Below are 19,798 nucleotides of genomic sequence, written 5' to 3' on the forward strand. Positions count from 1 at the left end.
ATATTTAAAGCGTTAGTCAAGCAAATGAGAAATTAACTTGTAGTAAAATACCATAGTCGTAAAGGTACTCGTTTCCATATATAAAATTGGGAATTCAGAAGTATCCATAGTTGAGAAACCCAAAGAAGGGTTTTTAATTAAAAGATAGCCGGTCAATTATGTTTTTAACAGCAGTATAAATAGGCTTTTTGACCATTATTTGCTTAGTGCAAAGCCAAATTAAACTCCACTATTTCGGCTCAACGTTTCGCTAAGCACCTTAGCTTCTTCAGGAGCGAAACTGAATTTATTTAGTAATTTTTATCACAAACAAGTAATAATGGTCAAAAAGCCTATTTATACTGCTGAAGAGTTTTTTGTTTTAAATATAAAGCCATAATGTCAATTGACCACAACGTAAAATTTCAAATAGTTTACAATGTCAACTGTCATGACATTATAACCATTCTGCAATTGATCATTAGGCCAGCGATACCTTTCCTCTTCGAACCAATCTGAGAGCCTGATGAAGGCTTCAAAGTCCTCGATGTCCTACTCCACGACCTGGTGCAAAGACGATGAGGCGTTCCTAACCTTTCTGCATGCCTGCCTATAAGACAGTGCCAAGTTAGTACTCCTACAAATGTGGACATTTTTGCGCTACTTATGATGTAAATGGTAACGATATTTTTAGGAACCCATTTTGGCCATGTTTGATTAGATGTCCGACACATCGGTGTTGTAGCCATATTTCGTCTGCTTGACAATATGTTTGATCTATTAGCATTAGCTTGCATGTGACAAAGGGCATACCTAAGCATTATTTGTCAGAAAGAATCTGATTGATCGTACTCTGAATTGAAAGTCCGTCTGCAATGCAGCTTTCCTCGATGTCGTATACGGTTATGTGGGAACAAGAGTTGGAGGTCTAGGTCCTTTGAAAAGACTCCTGCTCAAACTCTGCCGTTTAGCCAGAACTGTCGGTGTATACGAAAAATCCGCTGCCATCAGCAAGTCACCTATCCGACTCTGACCTATCATTCTCGCTGGAAATACCGTAGAGTTGATGTTATGGTTGCACGACGATCTGTGCTAGAAAGGAAAAAACTGTATTCGTTAAGTATGCTAGGGTATCCTATGGCTTAAGTGTTCCAATTGGCACCTCTCTTAAATGTAGGGCCGACTTTTAAACTGCTCGGTCACCAGCTAGATTTAATGGTATAATGTCAGTAACGATGGAAAGAGCTCAGCCCTTGTTGCTAGAGAATCACTTTTGCAACTCATACTAGATTTGTTGACTTTTCTCCACAAATTTAGGTTTGAAGCCTTGCTAAAGGCTGGCCAACATACGACTATCCCATGCAGAAGTAAGGGTCGGTAATCGCGGTATAATTTGCATATTATAACACTAGGAAAATAATAGTTTCGCAGTCATTTTTGGATTGTTTTGTAAACTAAAGCTCCTCCCAAAATTAAGGCTGGTCGGTTTAAAAGAGAAGTACATCCCGACAGAATTATTCTTGGCAAGTATATTTAATGAAACTTTGAAAGAAAAAGTATACTTATGTACCTACATATACATAAATATGTCCATATCTGTATGTATGTATTTATGTAACGTTGTATAGGAAAGTAAGAATCACTATAGCAACAGTTGTTGACATTGTTTATGTTGCTTATGCACATTTTTATCGCAACACGACAATCATAGAAAACGTTAACAAAACTCTCGCTGTACGAATCTGCAAGGGAACGGCGAACATTTGCAGAGAAACAATTTAACGCATATTTTTTTGGGGTATTGAGCTTTAAAACTTATCTACTATGCATGTATAGATATGTATGTATGTAGTAGAGATCCCGGAATCACGTGCTGTTAGCTGTTTCGAAAATCCCGTTTTTAACAAAGCACACCCGATATAAAACAGACTGCTTACAAAAAGAGAAATAACATAAAAGCACACATGAAATATTTAAAATCATAGCAGGTACGTTGGATCAGTGGCGGATCCACGAAGCTCTGTAAATCTGTCAGACAGATATCAATTCTACACTCAAATAATTTTTTATTCTATAGGAATTTCTTCTCAAAAATATTAATTTTTCTAAAAACATAATTAAAACCTATTCCCCTTCATAATTATCATAAAAATTCATAGAAGGAATTAAGGAAAAATATTCCTTCTTTATTGCAAAAAATTCCTCCAAAGGTTATTTTAGTTTCTCTTGAACGTGTGGGAATAAATATCTGGTTTAGAAGTACAATGACAAATTATATAGTACGAGCATTCCTTCTTGTTAGCAAAAGTTATTCTACGTTTGATTACTAAGCTGATATTGTTTTTGCTGTTAATTCCGTTTCCCTAAATACGAAATTCTTCACAGCCTCGAATTTATATCCGTCAACAGTGACGTGGCTGTCAAGCAACGAACGCGCCTAGTCTTTCTTGGATGACAGCAAGTAATTCGTCTTATCCTCATTTACCGCATGACCCCACTTTTTTCTCCTTTACCTAATCTCCTTTACCTAGGCAGAGCTCACAGCACGTTTGTTAAGGCCAGCAAGTAGCTGTAGGCTAGTAACTGTACCATACTACAATACTACATCCGATTTTTTCATTTGATTCATAACGATGATAATAGCCGTGTTTTTTTTTTACACGCGTATACGTTTCGTTTGCGCGTGAAAAAAACGCCTATCCTCGCTTAGATAATACTGGGGAGACCCATCTAGCGGCAGTGGTTAAACAACTAGCTACAGCCACAGGGTGTACCGAAAAGCGGAGACACGACGCTCTGTTGTATTTCTGTGTATAACATATAGCTAAATCAATTGCGATGAATTGTGGACACACATAGAATTAGTGTAGAGGGTGAAACAAAGACACATATTTCAGTTACATCTGAGTATAATGCGTATTGAAATTTAGTAGGACAAAATTTATGCGCAGCAATTTCAGAGGTGTATTTAAAGTTTGTCGCTTAGCAGTCCATATAAAGTTTAAGCGTAAACGGATATACGCGTGTTAAAAAACACGGCTAATAATGGAAACGTGTTTTATGTGCCTTCCCATTGGATTAGACCATAACTGACGTTGTCAGAATTATGTAGCAAATCAATTCTGTCTTCGGAACGCAGGTAAATTCCCGAAATCTGATAGAAATTGAGAAACGTAGTGATCACATTATGCGCGAGTATGATTTTAACAGTAATTCGTATGATTATAGGGGTATTCCGAACCAGAAACATATTTTCACTTCAGAACTAGTTTGGAAAGTTCCGAAATAATGTAAAAATTCTAAATGTTGGTTCTAGTACGATTATATCACATTTTGCGATAGCTTTTAACCAGTAGAAAAGGCTTTAAAGTGTAGGGAAAGAAGGCATTTTATAGTCGATTTGTAGATAGACTTAATATGAAAATTACTTACCGAAACTGTGGACTTTAGAACAAAAGAAAATCTAGTTACTATCACTGTAGTGCACTGAAAGAAAAAGACTGGTAAAATCAACCGAAATACGGGTCAATTCAACCGAAATTTCTGTCAATTTTTATCCATCGCAACAAGATGTAGAATCAACTGCGCAACAACCGTTGATTCGTAATTGACCGTTTTAGTAGTCAAATGAACAAAAAAAGTTGTTGCGACAGCTTTGTATGAAAGTACCTATGTTGCCATATAAATAAATAAATGTAAGGCTCGATAACCTCCGAAGAGATTTTAGGCCGAACTTCTCTTGCAATTTGCATCGTGCTCCTTTTTAATTCTTCTTACAAATTAGCGGGACGCAACCTACTTGTTTTATGCCGACTTCGAACGGCATCTGCAAGGCATATGAGTTTTCAGAACATTTAATGGCAGAAATACACTCGGAGTGCTTGTCGAACAATGCCGAGGGGCGACTCCGCTTAGAAAAATTTTCTTCCAATTGAAAAAGCTTGTTTCTAAAATTTTGATGTTGCTTTTTCCGGGGTGTGAACCCAAAGTCTTCGGTGTGGTAGGCGGAGCACGCTACCATCACACCACGGCGGCCGCCAAATAAATACGTAAATATGTAAATACATAAATACGCATGCTTGCTACATGTACATACATATGTATGAATATAGAAATGAAAATAGTAGTCACAAAACTGATTCTCAATTCTTTCAGTTGCAGCTCAGCTCTTTCTTAATTTCTTCTCTCGCATGTAGTTGCCACACTTGATTGTCTCGAACAAAACTTGTAGTATAAATGTTTGACGTAACATTTTAAAAATAGAACTCGTAAGTTATAGAAAAATCAAATCGCAGGAAGGTAATTCACCACTGGAGTAACTTTACATGTAATTCGGCAAGTTTAATTTTCGTAACACTTTTAAGTGAAACGATTCCAAAACAACTCAAACTTTTATTTTGTCGGAAACATCAATATTAAAAAAGGATGTTTTTTTATTATCTTATTAGATTGCTTCGCGTGAGTGAAAATTCATAAACACTTGAACAAAATGTTACTAACTTTGGAAAAATCCTGCTCGTTCAAGCAAAACTTTTACAACAAGAGGGCACAATTTTACATTTCGCTTGGACGAGAAGTTGCAAAATTGTACCCGATAAATAGGTGTCACGGTATCTCATAACTTTTTGCACAGTAAATTCAAAAAAGGGTTTTTTCGTTTTTAGTGATAACTGAAAAACTAGTTTTTTATTGTTTTCCCATTTTGTGTGTTTTTTCGATTTGATGGTTTTCTTATTTTGGTGTTTTTTTTTTTTTTGTTTAACAAGTGGCACCATCGTCATAAGTACAAAGTAGAGAGCGCAGTGAGCGTAAAATTCTCTTTGAAATTTGCTCATGTATTGAGAGTTGATCGCAATTGAAATGACCTGTAAGATCAGTTGTGTTAACAGAAAAAGCAGTTAGCTTGATTAGGAATCTGTCAATTTTAAAAAATTTTGTTAACATATGAGCGACAATTTCTCTTCTGTTGAAATGACTAACCTAATTTATTCACTTGACAAAGAACTCGTTCGAATTAACCATAATTCGATCAATTTCACCGAATCTCCGTTAAGTCAAGAACAACAGAACCGATTTGTTGATTTTACTAGCACCATTTCTTTCAGTGTGCCAATTTAGTACTTTAAGTATAGTTCTGTATCAGAAATTTTGATAATAACTGACTTTCCTAAAGGGAATACATGTATATTGTAACGAATTTTGGGGATTTCTGCTATTTATGCACCTTCTGCTAACGTTCGAATCGCTAAACTGTTGAACAAATCACTCGCAATTTTCAGCATTGTAAACTGGTCTTTATTTAGATTACTTTGAGAGTAGAACTTCACAACCCATAGCGTGTCTAAATCAAAACTGATTAGTTATTACTCAGCATGCACTGCGTTTATACTCTCGGTTTCCTCGTTCACCCATTTCTCCTAAGGTCTAGTAATTTCGTGAACAGTTATACCTAACGCTTGGTTACCAGCTATATAAGTACATGTATATTTGTAGTTTATAGCCATATGCGTGTGTATGTGTAGGTAACTACTTCGGCTGATGACTACATCTGTGTGTGTGTGAGAGATCTCTTCGTCGCCTTTTACGTGTTGCTAGCTTTGATGTGTACATGTACATAAGAGTGGCTGCCTAATGTTTTTGTTGTTGCGTGATTATTTACTAACAGCTTAGTCATGTTTATATTCGCCACAATATTATAGAAAAGTTTCTTAAAACAAAGTTTAAGTTTTGCAAGTTATACGGCCCATACATGACACAAAAACCATGTGCAAATATAAAACGACGAAATTTGTGCAAATGAAAATTTTGACATACACGGCTCAAAAACACTGCACAATATTCATTTTTAAAGTAGCGCAACAAATGAAACATGTATTTTAATTGTATAAAAAAGGCACTAATTGTATAAAAATTCACTATTTTCCACAGTGCTGGTAATTCACGCGCACAGAAGCGTTTATTTTCCATTGTATTTATAAAATATATATTTTAATTGCAAGACCAGCTCAATATTCATTTTTCAACTAGCGCAAAAAATGAAACATGTGTTCTAATTGTATAAAAAATTATTATTTATTATTGAATTTATGTGAATTCGTGTTACAAGCTAGAAATGGTCCTTACGCCTTCGATATTATCATTTTTAAGCAATAATTTCTGATGTTATATTATCAGGAACCACAGGTAAACTGTGTAAGATTCACCACACGAAGAAAAAAGCATGTGCAATATTTGCAGATATGCGTAAATATCAAAACCGTTTTGATTTTAGCGCAGTTCTCTGCACAAATAGCGCAACCAGTGCACACACCGGGCAAATACTTGTGCAAATTGGTAATTGGCACAAGGATACTTGACCCGTGTAATTGGCGTATTAGGTGGATCAATGAATAAATCCCGGGATGATCAAACGTTGTACCGAAAATCTCAGTATAGCAAATTTGCACATCCAATATGTACTCGAACAAATGCATGCAAATGCTACGCAGTGCTGCACAAAACGTAGATTTCATGCAAAACAGTAGCGATGACGATGTCAGTAATAGATACATTTTGACGATATGCATATCACGCATTGTTGATACTTAGCCAAAACAAACTTCGCAATACAATTATTTATATATGCGATGCATTTAGATATATGTATATATGTACCTACAGATAACTAAAATACTTCCACGTGCAAAGTACATATATGTATGTATAAACATTTGACTGGTTCTAGATTTTTTTTCCTAAAGTCTCCAAAATTTTGATTTGTGTATAAAAGGAAAGGTTTCGGAGCTTTATACATATGTATATCGATATTTGAAGGAATAATTCGTTGATTACCTATTGCTATCGATAACGGCGACAGATTAATTAAATTATTGTGACTCTTTCGTAGAAAAAATAAAAACAAATCAGTCTAATGTGCATAAATAATGGCCTTTACTTACATATATATGAATGAAATGTGAGTCTGCATCATTATAAATTTGAAATTGAAAACGCAGAAATAATGTGCTCAAAGTTTCACTTTTTAACACGATTGCTTTTGGTTTTTTGCCTTGCATTGTTGTTGCAATCTACATACGTGGTTTTTGTTATTTTTCGTTTTTCTTTTTCTTTTCAAAATTTTCAATTATTGCTATTTTTGGGCAAAAGTATAAATCACGTGCGTGAAATGAATAAATATTCATTCGAAATAGAAAAAACAAAGACACAAAAAAATAAGTATAATATATATAAATGCATTAAACTGGTTGAGAAAAATCGGCTTACAACCAAACCTAATATAAGGGTATATATGCGAAGCGAATCGGCGACTGTAGTAACAACGCTTTTCATAAGCTCTCTATAGTTAAAGTAAGGTAGAATCATGAGCGGATCCCGAGAGGTATTTTGGGGGGAACTTCTCAAAAAAAAAAAAAAAAACAAAAAAAAAAAAAAACATACAACTTTTTCGGTAGCCACTATCGACTTAATCGGCGGTAGCGCCTAGCGATTTGTTTTATATCCTTCTTAAGTCAACCGGAAAAACCGGTGGTCTCAACTGAAAAAAGTTTATGTTAGCATTGCTCATCCATTCATCGGTCTATCCGTCAGCCTATTTGTCCGAGGGGCCATTATCACACCTTTTTTGCAATAACTTGCATTTAAGGAAACGTAATGTAATAAAATTCATCGCACTACTGACCGCGACTAATACTTCTGCACAAATTAAATATTATTTCAAGATTAAAAATAATTCTGTGATAATTATTACTTGACGGGATATTTCATCATTTATAGCTGCTAAAATTTTATGTGATCAACTTGGTAAGGTTGACTTAAAAACTATATTTGACTATTTTAAAAAAAATGATAAATACTCATATTGAACACACATACAAATTTGAGATCTGTAGTCTCTACCACTACTTTCCATGTATTTGGCGATGAAAAAATTTATGTTGTTCATAAAAATACATTTACACAGCAATTTCAGATAACAATAAGTGGAGTGAGGACGATTAGCTTCGCTATTTCCCGAAATATTTTCATATCCATCTTAAAGTTTAAACATTTAAAGATCCATAAAGCTACAAGGCTGTCACCCGATCGAAAATACGGAAGAGAGTATAGAATAAATTTCAAACACCGAAGGTTTCAAACACGGGAAAAAGTTTCTGCTAGAACGAAGAGTAACCAATGTTCAGGGAGTGCACAGATTCTAGAGGGAAGTTGTCTACGTCATCTTAAATGGAGGCAGCGTTAAAACACCCAGCGATGTTGATAATGTTCCACCCGCTCCTCACAATTATTTCTCTGGAGCATTCCACGGTTGGTACGGGACAAATAGTACAATTTTTTTCATTTTTAGGCCTTAACTAAAGAATAGCTATAAGTTTTCAGACAAAGTTTTTATTGCATTAGGACTGTGTAGTACATGTGTAAATAAAAATAGATATCTGCTCTTGAAATATTTGTATATGTGTGTGAAAAATTTAAAAAAAGCATCCGTTTGCTCGGTACACCAGTCAGTCAGGTGAAACTTCAGCGAAACTATTAATATTAAAAAAATGCTGGGTTCAAGCCCCAGAAAAAGTAACTTCAAAAGTCTAGAGACCAGTTTCTCAATTAGAAAACTTTTTCTACGCGGATTCGCCCCTCGGCAGTGATTTCGAGTGTACCTACTTCTGCCGTGGAAAATTTCTCATTGAAAATTCATCTACCTTAAAAATGCCATTCGCAGTCGGCGTAAAACATGTAGTAGTCCCACCGATTTGTAGGAAAAATTGGCAGAGAAGCCACAGAAGGTACAAGCTTAGTCTGTTTTCTGAAATAAACATTCTGTATTTTTTCAGCTAATTAATATGAAGGAATAAAAAATGTTTTGAGAATTATTTGTATATTTAATTTTTCTATACACATTTTTTTCTTGGCATTCTTTCTCAAGCTTATACACTGCAACCATCGACTACTGAAACTACAAATACAGTCATAACAACTCAAACAATCATGTAACTCTGTCAGTCATAACTGATCTCAACTTTTCTTTTCCTTTTACGTTCCAAAAATTTTGTGTTGCAATACCGTACCTTAACGAAAAAAACTCATCTTTCAAAGCGAAGCACTGAGCAAAGTGTTCTATGTAAATCCGGCACAGGAATGATCAATAGCACCTTTGATTGTGAAGTTAGTCGTCTGCTTTTTCTGAATAAAATAACTCGAAATTCCTCAGCGCGAAATTTGTTGTGATTAATGGTACAAATTCTAAAAAGACAAACGCATTGCATGGCGGTCACCACCTTTTATACAAACTTCGATACGATACTGCCAAAAAGTATCGAGTATAAAGTATCAATATCGAATGTCAAAAGTATCGATATGGTGAAGTATCTTATCGATATTCGTGTCCCTACATGGCGATGCCGCTGTTAGAGGTGTAGGTTCCACATTACAATTGAAAATATGGTTGGTGTCATGTCGGGAGACATCGTATGTAGGACATACATTACGTATACGTTTTGTCTGGCCTGCAGTCTTTTTATACTCAGTTGAGCAGAGCTCACAGAGTATATTAACTTTGATTTGATAACGGTTGGTTGTACAGGTATAAAGGAATCGAGATAGATATAGACTTCCATATATCAAAATCATCAGTATCGAAAAAAAATTTGATTGAGCCATGTCCGTCCGTCCGTCCGTCCGTCTGTCCGTTAACACGATAACTTGAGTAAATTTTGAGGTATCTTGATGAAATTTGGTATGTAGATTCCTGGGCACTCATCTCAGTTCGCTATTTAAAATGAACGATATCGGACTATAACCACGCCCACTTTTTCGATATCGAAAATTTCGAAAAACCGAAAAAATGCGATAATTCATTGCCAAAGGCGGTTAAAGCGATGAAACTTGGTAGATGAGTTGACGTTATGACGCAGAATCGAAAATTAGTAAGATTTTGGTCAATGGGCGTGGCACCGCCCACTTTTACAAGAAGGTAATTTAAAAGTTTTGCAAACTGTAATTTGGGAGTCGTTGAAGATATCATGATGAAATTTGGTTGGAACGTTACTACTATTACTATATATGTGCTAAATAAAAATTAGCAAAATTGGATGAAGAACACGCCCACTTTTAAAAAAAAAATGTTTTTAATTCAAATTTTAACAAAAAATTTAATATCTTTACTGTATATAAGTAAATTAAGTCAAAATTCAACTACAGTAATGATATGATGCAACAAAATACAAAAATAAAAGAAAATTTAAAAATGGGCGGAGCCACGCTTGTCTAGAACACTTTTAATGCCATAAGTCCAACAAAAATTTACCAATACTTCTCAAATTTGGTAGAGCCATAGATTCTATGACGGTAACTGTTCTCTGTGAAAATGGGCGAAATCGGTGGAAGCCACGCCCAGTTTTTATACACAGTCCACCGTCTGTCCTTCCGCTCGGCCGTTAACACAATAACTTGAGCAAAAAGCGATATATCTTTACTAAACTTAGCCCACGTACTTATCTGAACTCACTTTATCTTGGTATAAAAAATGGCCGAAATCCGACCATAACCACGCCCACTTTATCGATATCGAAAAATACGAAAAATGAAAAAAATGCCATAATTCTATACCAAATACGAAAAAAGGGATGAAAAATGGTAACTGGATTGGTTTATTGACGCAAAATATAACTTTGGAAAAAACTTTGTAAAATGGCTGTGACACCTACCATATTAAGTAGAAGAAAATGAAAAAGTTCTACAAGGCGAAATCAACAGCCCTTGGAATCTTGGCAGGAATACTGTTAGTGGTATTGCATATATAAATAAATTAGCAGTACCCGACAGATGATTTTCTGGATCACCTGGTCCACATTTTGGTCGATATCGCGAGAACGCCTTCACATATACATCTAAGGGCCACTCGCTTTTAAAACCCTCATTAATACCTTTAATTTGATATCCATATCGTACAAACACATTATAGAGTCACCCCTGGCCCACCCTAATGGCGATATCTCGAAAAGGCGTCCACCTATAGACCTAATGCCCACTCCCTCTTAAAATGCTCAGTAACACCTTTGGTTTGATACCCATATCGTACAAACATTCTAGAGTCACTCCTGGCCCACCCTAATGGCGATATCTCGAAAAGGCGTCCACCTATAGACCTAATGTCCACTCCCTCTTAAAATGCTCAGTAACACCTTTCGTTTGATACCCATATCGTACAAACATTCTAGAGTCACCCCTGGCCCACCCTAATGGCGATTTCTCGAAAAGGCGTTCACCTATAGAACTAAAGCCCATTCCCTTTTAAAATACTCATTACCACCTTTCATTTGATACCCATATCGTACAAACACATTCTAGAGTCACCCCTGGCCCACCCTAATGACGATATCTCCAAAAGGCGTCCACCTATAGACCTCATGCCCAATCCCTCTTAAAATGCTCAGTAACACCTTTCGTTTGATGCCCATATCGTACAAACATTCTAGAGTCACCCTTGGTCCACCTTTATGGCGATATCTCGAAAAGGCGTCCACCTATAGAACTAAGGATTACTCCCTTTTAAAATACTCATTACCATCTTTCATTTGATACCCATATCATACAAACACATTCTAGAGTCACCCCTGGCCCACCCTAATGGCGACATTTCGAAAAGGCGTCCACCTATAGACCTAATGCCCACTCCCTCTTAAAATGCTCAGAAACACTTTTCGTTTGATACCCATATCGTACAAACATTCTAGAGTCACCCCTGGCCCACCCTAATGGCGATATCTCGAAAAGGCGTCCACCTATAGACCTAATGCCCACTCCCTCTTAAAATGCTCAGTAACACCTTTCATTTGATTCCCATATCGTACAAACACATTCTAGAGACACCCCTGGTCCACCTTTATGGCGATATCTCGAAACGGCGTCCACCTATGGAACTAAGGATCACTCCTTTTCAAAATACTCATTAACAGCTTTCATTTGATACCCATATCGTACAAACATATTCTAGAGCCACCCCTGGTCCACCGTTATGGCGATTTCTCGAAAAGGCGTTCACCTATAGAACTAAAGCCCATTCCCTTTTAAAATACTCATTACCACCTTTCATTTGATACCCATATCGTACAAACACATTCTAGACTCACCCCTGGTCCACCTTAATGGCGATATCTCGAAAAGGCGTCCACCGATAGACCTAAGGCCCACTCCCTCTTAAAATGCTCAGTAACAACTTTCATTTGATACCCATATCGTACAAACAAATTCTAGAGTCAGCCCTGGTCCACCTTTATGGCGATATCCCTAAATGGCGTCTATCCATAGAACTATGGCCTACTCTCTCTTAAAATACTCTTTAATACCTTCCATTTGATACACATGTCATACAACCACATTCCAGGGTTACCCTAGGTTCATTTTCCTACATGGTGATTTTCCTTATTTTGTCTCCATAGCTCTCAACTGAGTTTGTAATGTTCGGTTACACCCGAACTTAGCCTTCCTTACTTGTTTAGTATGTGTTTTCCAAGTCAGGCGATCAAACCGGCGACGCGTAGGTGCGTTTCTTTATCCTTCCTCCATGTGCTGCCGGCAAGTGAAGCTAAGAGTGCTATAGAACGTTACACCTAAGGTGACACACAGTTGGAAGCGTAACGCCATCGACGTGAACGTCTAATATTTGCATCACCTGTTCCTTCCACGTCGTTAACAGAGTGACTGTGGAATTGGTCGGTGATAGTGTCAGATCGCGCGCGGTGAAAAATCAGAAAGACTGGGGATAACTGTTTATTTTGGAAACTAATTCGTCTATTGAGGGGCCTTTTTCTGTTTCCTTTATGATGCAGTCGGTGGCATAGGAAATGATGCTAACTTCTGGTGGGGAAGGCAGCTTCGATATGTAGAAATTAAACAGAAGTGGAGACACGACGCCACCCTGCGGCAGTGCCTGTTTAATTTTCATAAGCTTTGAGGTTTCGGTGCCACTAGCAGCATCCTATGATGGGTGTTTGGCTTGTTCAGCCCGTAATTTTTCTAAGTGTGTATGGCGTATAGTGCGGTGGTAGTACTGTGCGATAACAACTATTATCGAAGTGTTATCGGCTTATTGTCGAAAAGTTGTCGATGGATCCGACTTGTGATTCAAAAGTTATTGATTTTATCATAAAACCATAGATTTTTAAAAGAACAAATTTTGATTTCTTATTGAAAAGTTATCTACTTCTCGAAAATTATTATTTTGTATCGATATGTTATCGGTAGGTAGTCTATAGTGAGCCGATAGCTTTTAAATACCGATATATATTTCGATAATAAATCCACAAATTTTCGATACCAAATCGATAATTTTTTGATAGCATATCGATAACTTTTCGATAAATTAGCGATCAGTTTTTTGATATTAAATCGATAATTTAAAAAAATCGATAGTTTGTCTATAAAAATCGATAGCAAAGATATTACTTCCAAAATCTATACTTACGTTTTACTGTGACTGAAGAAGTTTACACGTCAAAAATGAATAACCCTGCAAAAATCGCGAGTACTCCATGCGTGCATGTATGGAGTACTCGCTATGGACCAACAGAGTGCTCCAAAATTAACCACAATTCATACAAAAAATATGGTCCAATTAACATTGCGATGTCCTAGGACTGGACCATATACTCCAGCTCCGCATTACATCAGAGTAATCCATGGAGTACCCACAGCCCAATAAACATCGTGTAGTGATTACAAACGTTAAAAACGAGCAATGATCGGCTTACAATATGTTCGTGTAGAAACATGAGTTGGCCCATTGCTGTATTACAGTGGAGTATAATGGAAAGTACTCCAGTGGACCACATGATCCAACGATTTTTGCAGGGAAAACGTGACAATTCCGAATGGAGAATATACAATTTGCTATACATTAAATTCTTTGATAATCACTAAACCACTAAATGTAGATGCGTTATTTTGTGTTCATGCTTTTAGCATTGCCCACTACCGGCAGCAATAAAAGTAGTTAGGTATGAGGAAAATGCATTCATAAAAAATAGATTTCTATGCGCATATGTTTTGAATGTACAAAGTTGAGCAAGCTTATGAATTATGATTGTCTTGCTGCTGGGTCTTCGCTTTTTTATATTTTTGTTTTTATTTAAAGTCATACAAATCTTCTCTTCCAAATTCCGAAAACTTGCAGTTAGCGTTTTAGTTGTTGGGTGTACGTGTCGAGTGCGTATTTTCATTTTTGTCACGTCCCATTAATATATATATATATATATTGTTTTACTAAAAAGCGCTTCCCATCTTTATATAAACTTTGGCTTTTAGTAATATTTCTTTGCTAATCACACTACGCCAGTTTACGTTTCAACTTCATTATTCATTGCCAACTTTTACAGAAATGACATGAGGATAATTTTCGTATGAAGTATAGCAGAATTAAAAGTTTTCGCTGAAAATGGTGCAGAAATAAAAATTTTAGAATATTGATTTTACCTGGCTAGAGTTGGGCTACGGCTTAGCAAGTTTAGGAACAGCTCACCTAAAAACCCAAATTTGCTTAGCCACAACTAAAGCTATCTGGAAAAACTACAAAGGTTTATATGGCGTCCCTCGATTCGCACTACCATCGCCACTGCCTAATATTAAGTAGTCACAAGCGAGTAGGTCATGAGCAAAGACTTAAAATTTTTTTCACCACGTTTCGCTAAAAATCCTACTTGTATTTTGGTAATTATTATTAATGTGGTTTTATCGATAACTCGTAAATTTAGTGAACAATAATTTTGTATTTTTACTTTGATTTCATCCTTATTAGTGTTATTCTTGTTCACTGTTCATATTCAAACAATCTTACAAAACTTAATATGGACCCACATATCTACATGATGTCTTGATGCCAACAATTTCAGTCGATGACCTGATTAAGCAGACAAGCAGGCTGCCTGAAGTACATATATGTATGTATGTATGGACGTACCAATCTCTTTATCTCATCTTAATACAATGTTGGACGTGCAAATACGTGCGCATGCGCCTGGAAACGAACTCTGTACAAATTATTCGCTATTGACTATGTTGTTGCTGCCATTGTATCCGCAAACTCACTCCCTCAGGGTAACTGAAAGTGTCACGTATTGGGGCCCTACTGCCGCGGGAACCCCTCGAACCTGCGGGCCTGTGGAGTTTAGTCGCCTCTTATGACAGCCATGCCTTACCGGCGAACTATTGTGCATTAGTCCCTTAACACACTGGGGTTTTCTTTACTATATGTATATGTATACAACTAGCAAGTAGGATTAGGTTGAACTAGCTGGCTTAAGAGAACCTCACATAGACGTGTTAACGACCAAACTCAAAAACTCTATCAAAAACCAGGACCTATGTTATAAAATAATTACGCCCTCTTGGCAAATACTAGAAACTTTTTAGGGCTACAACTAGTAGACCCGGAAGACTTTGTTCTGTAAGAATTTTGTATGTCATGTGTTTTAAAATATTCTAAAATGCCCTTTGTCTGCCTGTCTCCTTCCTTTCATTGTTTTGACCAGTTCTCACCTTCTTTCCTTCTCCCTGCTCTTGTTTAGTTCCATTCCCACTAACTTTGCTTTCGCTCTACACTTTCCCATTTTTGCTCCCTCCCCTCCCCACTCCCACTCCCACTTCTTATCCTACTACCACTCCGACTAAAAACTGTTACCAATTAATACTTATAGAGATATTCATATTGCAAAACCCATTTGTATGGGGTGCCACGCCCCCTTTATCGGTAATTCGACGCAATGAAATGTATACCTAGGTACATACAATATTTAATATTTTTCAATTGACTGTTCATCAAACAATGACTCCATAATACAGCAATTGGGGACCTTATGCAAACCAGATCAATTCTCTCCGCTTTGGTTACCTACTCAACTTCAGATACTTAGACATGTGTATCCCAAACAGCCCGATCCAAAAGAGAGAATACGCCGTGAGTTTGACGGGTCCTTTATCCAACCGTCTGAGCAGTTGAATGTTGACCTGCCTTGAGCCATGCCCTAGATTTTTTATATGCGACATTGCGAAGTAATCTTGCAACTTATTATTTAGCTAATCCACCTCGTCAAAGCGTGTTGTACTTAAAAGCAGTTGAGACTATCCCAGATTGTGGCACATGAATCACTATTAGGCAATCATAAAATATTTACCATAATCTCCCCATCGACCTTTTTAGGGCATGCCGTAGAGCATATTGGTCGTGAAGATGTGAGTGGCAATGCGCCGAGATCAAGCAATTTCTTAGCATGATTATCTGATGGATAAACTGATTTCGATAGTAAATTCCGAAAGTATAGAATTAACAAACTTGCATAAGTCACTTCGATGAAGTGGCTTTCCTGGTTTATTGGTTTGACAGGAAAGGCGAAAATACTTTCACTCCTTCGCCAATCTAGGCACCCTTGAGGAATATTTTGTGTTTTACAAGATTAAAATTCGTTTCGTATACTTACACCTGGCATCTGCTGATGGTGAACACCCTTACCTTCGTATCTGCTGCATGCTTTCGACTTGTTTTCGATCACCACTGTACACTCGGAATCTCTGCGACCTCATTATAAAGTAGAAAGTAAATACAGATTGTACGCGGAAGGTTTTACTGATTTCGTGCATATTTTAAATAAATTCTGTTAAAACAAATGTGTGTATATACATATGTTTAATACAATATAATTTACGTCATTTTGCAAATAAATACCACATGAACAATGGTTCGAAGGGAATGCCGCGATAATGGCATGAAAAAGATGATGATTTAATCGAGCGCTTGAATTGCGAAGTTTCTTGACTCACAACAAAGTATTTAGGTAAGTGGGTCAGCTGTGCATATGAACGACAAACACTCACACATAAGTTAGTGGGAAAGACATAACCCAGCAAACACAAGGTAAAATATTCTCAAAGTTTATCTTAAGGATATTAGAAAAAAAATGTTCATAAATCTGTGGCTTCCCGGCATAACCGGAAATGTCACTTGTAGTTCTTTTCGAGAAAGCCAGCCTTATAGTTTTTGAAGTGTTTTTCAAAAGTTGTAAAATGCTTTACCTCAGAGAACTTATGAAAAACTGCCTATTTCAGAATAGGTTTGAAGGAAATTCCATCTCAGAATCTAATTAAAAAGCGCCCTATTTCACATTTTTTTTAAAATATCCCTATCTGAGTATAAATTCAATATATTTTGACGTGAGATAGGTCTTTTATGGAAAAAAATCTGAAATAGGCCTTTTTTGAGAAATATTCCGAGGTAAGTCGTTTTCGAACAAACAGCAAGGATTTTTTCATTTTCATATGTTGACCTGCTCGTCACTTCTCTGCATGGAATGCGAAACTGAACTTTCTACAAAAACTATACAAATTTATGAGAATCCCGTAAATTTTTTTGTTATAATAGAAAAGTCATTATGAAAGTAGTTTTTTCACACAATGGCCATATTTGATCGGGGTTTTGTATGGTTGGGATTTAATCGTGTCTGGATTATGATTACTCGAGATTCGATCGTGTCTGGATTGTGCATTTCGGGTAGTGCCTTTGTGGGAATACCTGTCTTTCCTTAGTTAGAGGAAGAGGAAACAAGAACAAAGAATAAGACTATTCAAAGGAATTTCCGTATTGCAGCTCAGTATGTGATGCAAAGGCCTCTACGCTCAGAATCCGGGCGAGGGTTTTCATTGTGAACAAAACTCTCGGGAAACAGGGAATCCTTTTATTGACCAAAATCAGAGGTCTAGTTCACTGAAGAATAAAAATTGTATGACGGAAAAATGGGAGACGGCAACTACCCAGTATTTTTCAAGCATAAATCCATGTAATGCTTGCGGTAGAGAAGGTCTACAAAGGGGCTTATCCTCGAGCGGTATCCTTAATCTAAACAGAGATGAACTAGAACTCTTATTGGGTACTAAGCGGGACACCGTAGTCTACGATATCAGCTTAGTGAGTTTAATATATTCGATACACAAATCTGTCGTCTTTTTCAGCTGGAGGATGAAACGCCGGTTCCCATTCTCTGTAAATGTGTGGCTTTGGCAAAGAAAATACTCTCCCATCGAGGCGTCGCGACTCTTAATCCTTTCGCGATATGGAGTAAAAATCCAGTTGTAAATGGTGCTTTTGCATTTCAATTTACTATTTACATTACTGTGTTTTCGCATTTTGATTTGATGCTTTCTTATTTACAACTGACAACTCCCAGTTGAATTTGACGCTTTCTCATTTATAATTGAATAATTGAGAACGGTAGGTGATATGAAATGTTTGCTGGAATGTAGTAGATACCTTCCTACTATGCCGAACTTACGTGCACATATACATAAACATACGTCTGATTAAACAATGAAATAACGTAGAATATATAAAGACAAAATAAGGCAATGGCGCGTCGTCTCTCGAATTGAATGAAAAAGGCGTGTGCCAGTGTTGCCATTTAAGGATAACCTTCGACTACTAATTTGTTGCAACACATACACAAGATGCATGTACAACACCGACGAAAACATTTAAAAAAGCTGAACAAAAGCAGTGGCGACGATTAATAATAAGCAACAGTTGCTGCAACAAAAAATATAATGTGAATCTTTATGTGAGTGAGTATGTACCAATTGGTGACGTGAATTGCGATATTACCCAAATGTGTAGCGGCATTTGCGGTAAACATCGGCAATAACAACAAAAATAATACGATACTTACATGCAAACATACCTACATAATTGGTGATCAACAACATTGATGATTGCCTCGAAGAAATTCGCACAATTGCATATATGTATGTATGTAGATATACATATATGCTGGTGTACTTGGAATTTGAAAACTTTTTTTGTACTCTCTCCCGCCCAATACTACCAGTGTTGCCAGTAAAAAAATTTCTTTGGCGCTAGAATCTAGAAAAAAAGGGCTAGAAAGAGCTAAATTTCTTGAAGATAATCTAAAACCCGTTGCAAAAAGAGCTAAAAGTATAGATATGTATATTTTTCAATGTAAGTTTTCACATTTATTTCATATCAAACTTAAACAAAGAAAAAAGGGACAGTAAACTCATAAAAAAAAAAAAACAATAAGGTACAATAGAGGTACATAAATAATACTATTTATATAGTTCATTTTATATTTTTTAACAACAAAAATACGTTTTCTTTTTTAACTTTTGTTTTGCCATTTGGCGGTAAGGTATCGTGCGATATTTAAGTTTATGTTGGGACGAGATATATATGAAGGGCCTTAGACTTCAAAATCTATGATTTCGTCCTCAGAAGATGAATTATTATTATTGGTACAATCATAAATATTTTTTGTGTTCATTCATTTTAAGAGATTGTTGTTTATTTCAAAGTCATGACAACATTTTTTTAGCCATTTAAGACCACTTCTTATTGTCAGAAACGAATTCAACATAACTAAATTAATTTTGTTTCTGTGTTTGCTTTTAATTAAACTCATGTTTGAAAACGTTCTTTCAACTTCAGCATTACTTATTGGCAGCAAAAGAAATGTAAGCACAAAATCAACAAGCTCTTGAAAAGGGTTTTCATTTAACGCGTTGTTAAACTCTTTAACCTCAAACCAAAAACTTAAAGTTGAAGTCACATTTTTCAAATTTTGGAGATAGATATTCGTCCACTGCATTTCTAACCTAGTTATTTCATCAGTGCTACACTTAGTTTTTTCATTTGTGAAATATGAAAACAATTGAGGTTTCACAATTCTTAATGTGTTTCAACTGAAAAGGAATCTATTTTGATTAGCGTTTCTATATTTTGCGGCAAACATTGCGTTAATTGCTCTATTAATTTAATTATGAAGTCGCG

General features: G+C 36.2%; 1 protein-coding gene and 1 long non-coding RNA gene across 16 annotated transcripts in view; one reads left to right on the forward strand and one right to left on the reverse strand.

Annotated features, from left to right (window-relative positions):
- LOC137236664 (uncharacterized) overlaps positions 1–16,779 on the reverse strand; it is a 109,158-nt gene extending 92,379 nt beyond the window's left edge. The window contains exons 1-2 of the long non-coding RNA XR_010948559.1: positions 16,691–16,779; positions 16,478–16,619 (exon numbers count right to left, since the gene is read on the reverse strand). This is a non-coding gene — a long non-coding RNA (uncharacterized lncRNA). The remainder of the gene's footprint in view (positions 1–16,477; positions 16,620–16,690) is intronic.
- Positions 1–19,798, forward strand: part of Glut4EF (Glucose transporter 4 enhancer factor) — a 744,045-nt gene that overhangs the window by 158,286 nt on the left and 565,961 nt on the right. The gene's annotated exons all lie outside the window — the stretch shown is intronic.

Source organism: Eurosta solidaginis, chromosome 1, assembly GCF_040869045.1.
Source record: "Eurosta solidaginis isolate ZX-2024a chromosome 1, ASM4086904v1, whole genome shotgun sequence".
In the NCBI taxonomy this organism is placed as follows: Eukaryota; Metazoa; Arthropoda; class Insecta; order Diptera; family Tephritidae; genus Eurosta; species Eurosta solidaginis.